Below are 11,336 nucleotides of genomic sequence, written 5' to 3' on the forward strand. Positions count from 1 at the left end.
ATCCTACTAATTTATATGTGTTTTACCAAAAACCGTTGGCCCCTAAAATGGGGGCTGTCCATTCATTATATACTGACCTCCTTGTGAAATGAGATGTGATGGTGGTCTGCCTGGCAGTTTGCCTTCTAATCCTGGGGCTAGATGAGACTTCAGCTGCTTAAAGAAAAAGAAACAAAAAAGCCACTATGAATAAAGAGTTCACAGCCAAGGTACAGTTCTTCAGCATTACCAAGCTGGTGCAGAGACCAGGTTCTGAGGATTAAGTAACCTTCTCTTCTTATTCTCAGCAACCACCATCTTGATAAACTCATCAAATTAGCACCTGCCAGTCTGCTGGGCCATTTCAACACAAGCTCTTGTATGAGGGGCCCAACCCTGAGACGCACAAGGAAACAGAGCCTCCGTTTATTTCGTCAAAAGATGAAGTGGCCAAGCACCTGACCTGAGCTCAAGTCCCATGCTCTTTTTTTAAAAATTCCAGAAGAGTTACTCTGACTACAAGTGGGGAAGGAGTCTAAGAATAAATGTTTAGCTTAAACAGGCATGTAACTTACAAGTCATAGATATCAGCAGCTCCTGTTATCTTATACCTCATAAATTCAACCGCATTTGGGGATCTAATGCTCTATAACTTGGTTGAAGACAAAAATTTAAAGTATATATCTAAGCTAGTTAGACGTATACACAAGAGGGAATTCCACGGCGGTCCAGTGGTTAAGACTCGGCACTCTCACTGCCAAGGGCCGGGGTTCGATCCCTGGTTGGAGAACTAAGATGGTACAAGCCGAGCAACACAGCCATCCCCCCACCAAAAAAAAGGATACACAAAAAACAAGTACTGCCGGTGGAGGGGTTGTGTGTGGGGGGAACAGACAGACCCTATGGCGCCAAGTCTGTCCTCCCCTTAGGTGGCACCAGATTCCAACGAGGTCAAACGAGTCAAGCGCTCTTACAGTTTGTTTCTCCATCGGACTTGCTTCTCCTGGGCATGCAAAGTTTGGAAACAGGTTTGGGGGACTTGTTTTTCTCTGCTATTTCCACTCTGCGCTCCTCACCACTTGTCTGGCTCCCGTTTTCTAGACAGCCGTTCACTTCCCAACTGAAAGCATGAGCTCTGTTCTCCAAGGACAAATCTTTATTTAAAAGGGATCTGCCTTGAGCCAGGTAGCCCTCCTACAGCAGGAAAGGATCATTTAAGTAGCAGTGACTGTAAACAAGGGGCCATGAGAGAATAAGGAAACACAGGCGCTTCCTTCATAACTATCAGGGAACAGGGAGAGGTGGGATTATTCTGCCTCCCTGGTCACAGACAAGTTACATGGGAGGAAACGTTTTCTAGCCGCCGGGATGCTGACGACTTACCTCTGATAATTCTTCTCTATGTAGTTTGGTTTTCAAGTCACACAACTGATTCTTTATTTCTGTCTGCAGAAATTCACGCAAGAGATTCCGTTTCTCCTTCATGCATTCCTAAGGGAAGGACAGAGGTTTACAAGTCTCCACATTCCCAAGGTAGGAACCAATGGACTAATACACAAATAGTTACACTGCCTGGTCACATAACAATGACTGAATGGCAGGCAATGCTGAGTCGGCCAAAAAGAAAACTAAATATTCACAAGACATGTTCCTGATGTTTCCGTTAAGATCATATCACACACCATCTCCAGAGTGGTGACAAATGGAAAGATTAGAGGTGAAACAGACACATAATAGAGTACTAGAACAAAACTGATTTGGAAAAACAGTGTGACCAGGACAAGTTATAATCCAGACTTGATGGTACGGAACCCAGACTGGGAAACTCGATGAGTTACCAAAAGCTAACCCATAATAGCCTATTAGTACAGCACATTAGACAGAAACATCCACGTCATCCTCAACTTTAGGGAAAAGAGAGCCAATTCCACTTAATTTTGTTTTTATGAACTACATAGTATCTGTCAAATGGTCACATTTGATCATATATTTTGTTAAGGTGGAGATTACCTTACCTTTTCTGTTAACTATCTCTTTCCAAATCTTTGAGCCTGGGGGAAGAAAAGGGAAGAAACAAACGCTTGTTCAGCAACATTGTCCACCTGTAAGAATGCCACACTTTAAAGAACTTTGGAAATAAGTTGAACATGAATGTTAGAAAAAAATACAATGGTTTTTCCCTCCCCCAGTGTCTAGAATGCCCTACTGTAATGCCTGCACGTTAAGAAGTTATTTTCAATATGAATGAGGTCCCCCTTTTGGGGGGTGGTTTTCTGATGGTGGTAAGAGATGATATAGGAGATTATCTTCCGATAATATAGGGAAATCTATCTAAAGTAATTATTCAGTACTTGCCTGATAAGTCAAATTTGAAATTCTTCCATTTCACTGAATTCTTTCCTTCTTTCAACTTTTAATTAATAGAGTAAATTACATGATCCCATCACTCTCTTCAAGACAGTCTATAAATAACCTTAAATGTCATAAGTCGGAATTCATTACAGAAATTCACCCGTCATTTTCCAGTAAAGGAAAGCAGCAATTCAAATACAAGCAGTAATACTGTAGTGTATCAATTTGTTGCAGAGAAAAATGTTTATTTAAAAATTTCAAAATACTTTGTATACCAGCCCTCACTAAAAGTATTTTTTAACTGTACTGACATGGACCTGAACCCTTAAGAATTCATCTTTTTCCTCATTATATTTTGTAACCTGACATGCTTTGAAAATAGGCATATATTTTTTAAGTTACAAAACTATTTCAACTCAAAGAGTTGTTTAACTTAGGCAAAAAGAAGAGATTAACAATATTATACTCAAACAATTTGCTTCCAATAGATAGAACTGAAGGGGGTATAAAATGACATTCCTCAAGTCTTCTGGATTTTATTTACTCATTGTAATGTACAAAGAGACCCAGGTCCCACCAGGTTAGGGACGTTGCTTCTATGATTTATCTTCTAAAGACAATGGATGAGCAAACCCACCTCCCCTTTAGCCCTGGTTAGCATCAGTCCCAGTGAACCTTCATTTCTCTTTCCTATCTAAGTCAAGCTATTCCTCTATAATAACCCATTCTGAATAATGATTATTGAGATTTAAATAACAGCTTTCCAAAAACAACTCTATAGCAATTTATTCCAAATTAGCCCAATCTACAGTTTCTTCTTCATTTTAAGTGAAAAAGTAAAGAATAAAAACATTAGCTAATTTTTAACACATCATTTATCAATGATTCAAGTTGAAAACTGCTTCAACTTTAGCATCTCATGGGTACAAACGGATAAGGAATTTTATGCTAGAAGATTTGGTTGGATACCTGAAGATGTGGTTTATTTATGAGAGTTTTTGTGTTGTGTGTTGATAGATTTAACAACTAAAGAGATTTTGAACATCTTGGGGAGTACTCAATGACTGTCTAATTGTTTCTGTAACTTAGAATGTTTTTCAAGCGCACATGATATAAAAAGTATTATATTATAAAAGTAATATAATTTTGTCTTAATGGATTCTTTCCTAGAAATGGAGCAAATGTTTTGGCTACCAAATCCTTGCAATGATATTTAGTACTGTATTTTTAGCTTCTGCTCTTCTTAAATAACCCAAAAGCTGTACTTTTTATTTAAACCATGAGAACATAAAAGTAGGTGTATAGGTCAAGAGAAAGTACATCCATTTTGTGTCTTTGCCGACTCTTTTCAGATTGATATGTCATCTTTGTCTGAAATAGCAAGCCACATAATTTTGCATAGAAAATAAGAAACATACCTAGAAGTTATTTTTAAGTGTTAACATTTAAAGGGACCAGCACTACATAATATTTTTAATTCCATAAATATTTACTGATATCTGCATTATTATAACTCTCAAATTTTTCCTTAGAATTTTGAAAGAACTTCCTTCATTCCAGTATCATGGAAAAGTTTTTCAAGCTTAATTCAACAGGGTATTTCAACTAGCCGGTATCTTTGATCTTTATTATGGTTAATTTTTCTTCATGAAGTGACCAAATTTGAATAAGGCTGATGGTCCATCATGGGGGAGATTCATCTCTCCGGCTTCTTCCTGCTGAGGGAGAATCATCTTTGGTTTGTGACATCACAGTCTGAGCTGGGCAAGTGGCTGTGATAGCAAACCGAGGATTATATCCCTTCAGTGTGAATGAGCTGCAAGAGATGTGGGTGCTATCATTTCAAGTCCTGTCACAGAGACACTACTGAGATGCATGACAGGAGTCAAGTGAGGGAAAGATGCTTGCATTGCAATTGTCACTTTTACAGCATCAGCCATTAAAGATAAAAGTACCATTTCACAGTTTCCTTCATTATTAATTTAAAAGAGGGAGTAAACGTCATGTTAATAAAACTCACAGATAATGATAAAATGGGAGGGAGGAAAGTAACCAGCGAGTAACCAGACAATAAAGGAAGAGGGACACGGAGAGTGAGGGATGGGTGCACAACTCAGCCGCGCCTCTGGCCACAGGAAGAGCAAAAAATAGAAGGCGCCAGCGCGCAGTGGCGGGCTGGAAACCCTCCGACCTCGGAGAACTGCGGAGAACCGGGGACCGGAGTCAACAACGGCTCCCAGGCGGTCCCAGCGTCCCGACCCGCACCCGGCCGCGACACAGTTTCCACAAACTGAGACACACGGAGCCCGCGCGAGGGGCGGCGGGTCGCGCGGGCTTCCCCGCCGGCTCCCCTGCAGGCCGGTCCCCCGCAAGCCGAGCGCACGAAAGGGCGCCCCAAAGGCGCCGGCCCAAGGCGCCCGCTGCGCTTTCCCTCCCGAAGGTGGGCTGCAGGGCCCAAGCGTAAACCCTGAGACAACAACACGCGCACCACGCCGCCACGGGGGACGAGAGGCCGGGCGCCCACCTGCCCGGACACCCTGCATTTCTGGAATCACCGGACGCCTGTGTAAATTTCCGTTCGGCGTGTCATTTGCCAAAGGCCACTCAAGATCAGGGGACAGGATGCCTCCTCTCCAAGGGTCCAGCCAGCCCACCCACTAAAATTACAGGACACAATGCCTCCGTTCCAAGGGCCCTGCCAGCCCACCCACTCAAATTAGGGGAGACAACGCCTCCTCTCCAAGGGTCCAGCCAGCCCACCCACTCAAGATCAGAGGGACAAAATGCCTAACTAAAACACCACAAAACAAAAACACAAAAAACTGGAGAGAGGAAGGAAAGGGTGTCCTCAAAAATAAAAAAGCTAAGCACGTTGACAGCGCTAAGAATAAACTACCAGGAAAAAGAAACCCTACATGTCAGATCATAAAGTACGGAAGGGCAAGCCCGCCGGCAGTCCAGGCCCGGGGGGACCGGGGTCCCCAGCCCTACAGAGCCAACGGCAGCCCGGCTCGGGCGCCCCTCGGAAGCGCGGGGTCCCCGCGGCCGAGTCTGCGCCCCCGGCCGGCCCCGGCTCCCCTCTGCCCACCCTGCGCGCGGGGGCTGGACACGGCCGCGGAGAACCACGGCGGGGCGGGAAGGGGGGCTCCAAAGAGGGTCTGGCGACTCGAGTCGCTCCGTTTCTCGGTGGGCTCAGCGCGCGCCGTGGGGGAAGAGGGGCGGGGGTCCGGGAAGAGGGGACGGGTGGCACTCACGTAGACCGGCAGCGGCCACGGGTAGACGGCGGGCTCGGCCCCCACGGACGACTCCAGCCTGGGCTCCAACTTCTCCCCCATGTCTTCGCGCGCGGCCCCCGCACCAGGCTAGTCTGGCGGTTGGGGGGAGGGGCGGGACGCCCGCCGGCGGGGGCGGGGCGGGCGGGCGGGCGGGAGGCTGAGGGGAGGGGGCCTGGCCTGGACCTCAGCCACCGCCGCCGCCGCCGCCGCCGCCGCCGCGCTCCCGTCTGGCCCCCGGCTCCCTCTTTGTGGTCACAGGCCCGGGACCTCCAGCGCTGCCGCCAACTCGGGCCGGCGTGAGGCGAGCACAATGAGCCGGGGCCGGGCTGAACCACTCACTCGCGGCGCGCGCGCGCCGCCCACCCCGTGGACTCGCCCGCTCCACCTACGCACGCACGCACGCACGCACGCACGCACGTCTTCGGCTGCCCCCGGCCACCCGCACCGGCCCGAAGTCGGGACCCGGGGAGACCCCCTCGGGGCTTGGGGTGGCGGGTTCGACTCCCGCCCTTGACGTACCGTGACACACACACACACACACACACACACACCCCCACCCAATAATAAGACTATAATTCCTCATTAAATATGACAGCCGGAATCCCGGCTTCTGTTCACAAAAATGCCCTGTATTTAGCCTATGCTAGGCACCAGACCCTGGACGCTCAGTACTGGCAAAAAAGGAAATGCCCTGCCCTCATGGCGCTGCCATTTTAATTGGAATAGTAGTGACAATGGTCAAGGGAGAAAATAAAGTGTCATCATCGCCACGGGGATGGTTAATCTCATGTGCGCACTGCGTGGGGCCCCGGCAACCACAAACATTATTCCAGATGTGGCCAGGAAGGTATTTTTCAGAAGAGATGAACACTGAAATTGGTCCACTTTGGGTAAAGGAGATTGTCAATGCCGTGGCGTGGGTGGGCCTCGTCCATCAGCTGAAGGACTGGAGAGAAAAATGAGGTTCCGAAGAAAGAGGGAACTGTTCCTCCAATGGCCTTGGGACATCAGCTCTTCCCTGTGTCTCCAGCCCAGAGTCCTGCCCTGACTTGCCTGCCTCACGGTCACATGAGTCAACTCCTTAAAACAAAACTATATATGTAAAAATACTGAATATATACAAGCCTATTAATTTGTATATGTGTGCATACATATTATATATATGTATACACATGTTTATATGTGCGTGCGTTTGTAGTATATGTGTAAGTACTATATACAGTATACATACAAGCCTATATATTTGTGTGTATATATTGTATACATGTATGTATGTGCATATATATAGTATACATTTTATAAATGTGAACATGCTGTGTATATACACACACCCATATATTGATATATGGGTGTGTGTAGATATACAGTTTATGTACACTGTATGTATGTATACAGTGTGTATTTATATATAGGTGTGTATATATGTTGTATACCTGTATGTGTATATGTTTCTAGGTGTTACATGTATATATGTATATACTATTATATACACACTTGCGTATGTATTTATATGTGTATGTACATGCGCATATTTACATATAGGTGTGTATGTGTGTGTATACATTGTATATATGTATATATCTGATATATATGATATATGTACGTGTACATACGATGAATTTATATATACAGTACATATATATTTTTATGCTATATGCTTTTATATGTAGGTGTATATGTGTGTCTATATGTATGTACGTGTACGTATTGCATGTATTATATGTGTATGTATGTATACTGTCTATATACACACCTAAATATCTTTGTATGTGTGTCTATATGTATGACATATATGTACCTAGGTGTGTATATTGCATATGTTATACGTATGTGTACATACTGTATACATACAAACGATGCATTTTATATGTGTGTATGTATAGTGTCTATGTATGTGGGTATTGTATATGTTATGTGTATATGTGTGTATACATACTGTAGATATACAAACTATGCATTTTATATGTGTGTATACAGGTAAGTGTGTATTGTATATACTATATGTGTATATGTGTGTATGCATACTGCATAGATACACTGCTGTATATTTTTGTACACGTGTACATATGTACGTGTGTGTGTATATACACACACACACACCCTATGGATTCTGTTTGTCTGGAGAACCCTCACTGATACGGACACTTATGACAATTGAGCACCTGCTCCTTGCCAGCCAGGGAGCCAAAGGCTTGTCCTTGCGGTGTCTCCCTTAAGTGTCACAAGTCCCAGGAGGGAAGGTGATGCGGCTGCTACCAGTTGAGGTGCCTCAGGGTCAGAGAGGTGCACAGGGTGGGGGGCTGGAGCCTGGTGGAGCCCAGGTGGAGTTCTAGCAGCAGTACAGCCTAGCAGTCCCACTTCCCCGGGTGCTTCTCACAAAGACGCCAAGGGAGAGACGGGATCTGAAGGAGGGGATGAGGAAGCTTCCGTGGGTCCGCAAGCCCAGACCAAGGCTGACTCGTCAAGGGTGTTAGAGGTCAGGACTGTGGTTACCCTGGGGGTGGGCTTACACAGAGCCATTCACATTCTGAAAAAGTATCCATTCTGCTCTTGTTTGTATGTTTACCCCCCTCCCCCAAATCTTTTAAAAACAGATTCTCTTGGTTGCTGGGAACACACACGGGGAAGTTGTGTGTGAGGGGGTGTGATCCAGGGGACAGGGAGGATAAGCCCCCCCACTCGTAGGGCCAGGAGTGGCTCAGCTTTGTGAGCTGAGGATGGCCCACGAGGTCCCAGAGAGAAGGGTCCCTGCTCCGTCCCTGCTCTGTGCACCCCATTCCCAGCCCGAGAAGCCCAGAGCCACCCCCCGCAACACACACACACACACCAGGGAGGAGAGCCAGTCACCCTGGCTCCCAGGCTCTGGCTCCAAGGCTCCCGGCACTAGGAGCTCTTTTCAGCTTTCATGCTCTGTCTGTCTCTCGCCCGCCCTCCCTCCCTCCTCCGCTTCTTCCCCTCCCGCTCCATCTGTCCTCCCCTCCAGCCTGCATTTCTACACAGGATGGCTCACAGACAGCTGCTCCCCGTGCCCACCTGCCACCATTCGATGGATGTCAAAGCAAACCCTGGGGACTTCCCTGGAGGTCCAGTGATTAAGACTCCGAGCTTCCACTGGCAGGGGGCGCGGGTTCGATCCCTGGTCAGGGAAATAAGATCCCACATGCCGCACGGCATGGCCAAGAAAAATAAATGAATAAAAAATAAAGTTATAGTGATGAAACAGCCCTAGTCGTGCAAGGATGGGACGTATAGCTCTATGGTATAGAATAAAGGTCCAGAAACAGATCTATGAGAACTTGATATGACAGAAAGTGGGGAAATTAAGGAGTTTTCAATAAATGGCATTAGGACAATTGCATATCCATGTGGGAAAAAGTAAATTAGAAAAAAAAAAAAAAGGCAAGCCCTGGTCAGGTGTGACCTTGGGCCCAGGGCCATTGGCACACGTTGTCATGTGGGATGTTCTTCCTTAGACTCCTCCCTCCCCCCTGTGTCACTGTCACTTTCTCCAGAACCTTCCTGGACTCCCCTGCACAAGCCCGGGGTGTGCCCTCACCCGCCCTGGATCACCAGAATTCCAATCCCGGCCCACCCTTCCCTGCCAGGTAAAGAACTGTGCATGGTCAATAAGACCATAGTGGTCATTGGCCATTGCTATTGCAGCTGGAATTGTTACTGTGTTTAGATAGGGTGACCAACACCCGCCCCCAGTTTGCCCAGGACCGCTCAGGTTTGAGCGCTGGAACTCTGGGGAAACCCTCAGTCCCGGGGAACCCCAGAAGGCTGATCAGCCTATTTAGGACGGATCTTTCACTTGATCTCCCAACCCCCGAGAGCCAGAAAGGGAATCTCCCCCCTCCTTCCATTGTAACCTTCATTCATCCATCCACTCATCCCTTTATTCAACTCCTTTATTCAGCAAGTATTTATGAAGCATCTACTACACAGCAGACACTCTTCTAGGTGCTGGGGACATAACAGCATCCCTGTCCTCAAAGAGCTCACGTTCTAGCGAGGGCAGCAAACAGTCGACTGAGAAGGTGTGATTTATCACATGGCGATGATGTCTCGGAGACCACTGCAGGGCAGAGGAGGTGGGAGAGGAAAGGGGCAGGTCTAAATGCAGGCGCTGACGGGATTGGGGCAGACCTTGCCCTGGGCCAGGCTGGTTGCTTCAACACAGCTGTCCTCGCCCAGGGCCATCCTGCCCCCGCCTCACCCAGTTCTTCCGTGATGTGTGGGGAAAATCTGTGGTTGTCACAACTGGGGGGGAGGGGCCCCTGGAATCAAAGGGGTGTGGCCAGGGCTGCTGCTAAACCCCACACAGTGCCCAGGAGGGGCCCTCAGCAGAGGATGACCCGCCCCGAATAACCCCAGTGCCGCAGGGGAGACCCTGCACTAATATTATTCAGACCCGCTGGTGCCCCCAGATTCCTGCACAGGCAGGGACTCTAACCGGGTCACCTCTGTATCCCGAGGTGACCTAGAGTGGGGCAGCCAGGAGGGCTGAGATGAGCATCGGGGGTGAAATGACAAATCTCTGTGCCCACTCTCCGCGCCGCACCCCAGGGGCGATGGCCTCTATCTCCTCCCTGTGCAGGTAGCTTTTCCCTGAGCCATTTCTTCTTGTCAAGGTCCCTGTCGCAGGTTGGGTTCCCCAAAGATGACGTTGAGAGCAAGGATTGGAGTGCAGGTGGTTGATGTGAGACGTGCAGCAACAGATACAGCTGCCATAGGGTCCCGCAATTCCACTCCTGGGCATAGATCTGGAGAAAACTCTAATTCAAAACTATACACACACCCCTGGGATCTCCTAGGTGGTCCAGTGGTTAAGACTCCGTGCTTCCAGTGCGGGGGGCATGGGTTCCATCTCCGGTCAGGGAACTAAGATCTCACATGCTGTGTGACAAAAAAAAAAAGAAAGAAAGAAAGAAAGAAAAAGAAAGAAAGAGAGAAAGAGAGAGAGGGAGAGAGAGAAAGAAAGAAAGAAGGGAAGGAAGCAAGGAAGAAAGAAAGGAAGAAAGAAATAAAGGAAGAAAGGAAGAAAGAAAGAAAGGAGGAAAGAAAGGGAGGAAGAAAGGAAGAAAGAAAAAAAAAAAGAAAGACAAGATACATGCACCCCAATGTTCACTGCAGCACTATTTACAATAGCCAAGACATGGAAGCTACCTAAATGTCCACTGATGGATGAATGGATAAAGAAGATGTGGTACATATATACAATGGGATATTATTCAGCCATAAAAAGAATGAAATAATGCTATTTTCAGCAATGTGGATGGACCTAGAGATTACCATACTAAGTGAAGTAAGTCAGAAGAGAAAGACACATATCATATGATCTCACTTATATGTGAAATCTAAAATACGACACAAATGAACTCGTCTACGAAACAAAAACAGACTCACAGACATAGAGAACAGACTTGTGGTTGCCAAGGGGGAGAAAGAGTGAGGGAGGGTTGGATTGGGAGTTTGGGGTTAGCAGATGCAAACTATTAAATATAGGATGGATAAACTACAACATCCTACTGTCTAGCACAGGGAACTATATTCAACATCCTGTGATAAGCCATAATGGAAAAGAAAAAAGTTTTACTTATAGGTTCCATCCCTAACTGAGCTGGCCCATCCCCTCCCATGGTTCTAAGTGCAGCCCGAGGCTGCAGACTTCCCACCGTGGTCTTCAGCTCCAGAGCAAGCCACCTGCAAACCACCCACATCTTTCCA

Source organism: Eschrichtius robustus, chromosome 1, assembly GCF_028021215.1.
Source record: "Eschrichtius robustus isolate mEscRob2 chromosome 1, mEscRob2.pri, whole genome shotgun sequence".
Classification (NCBI taxonomy): domain Eukaryota; kingdom Metazoa; phylum Chordata; class Mammalia; order Artiodactyla; family Eschrichtiidae; genus Eschrichtius; species Eschrichtius robustus.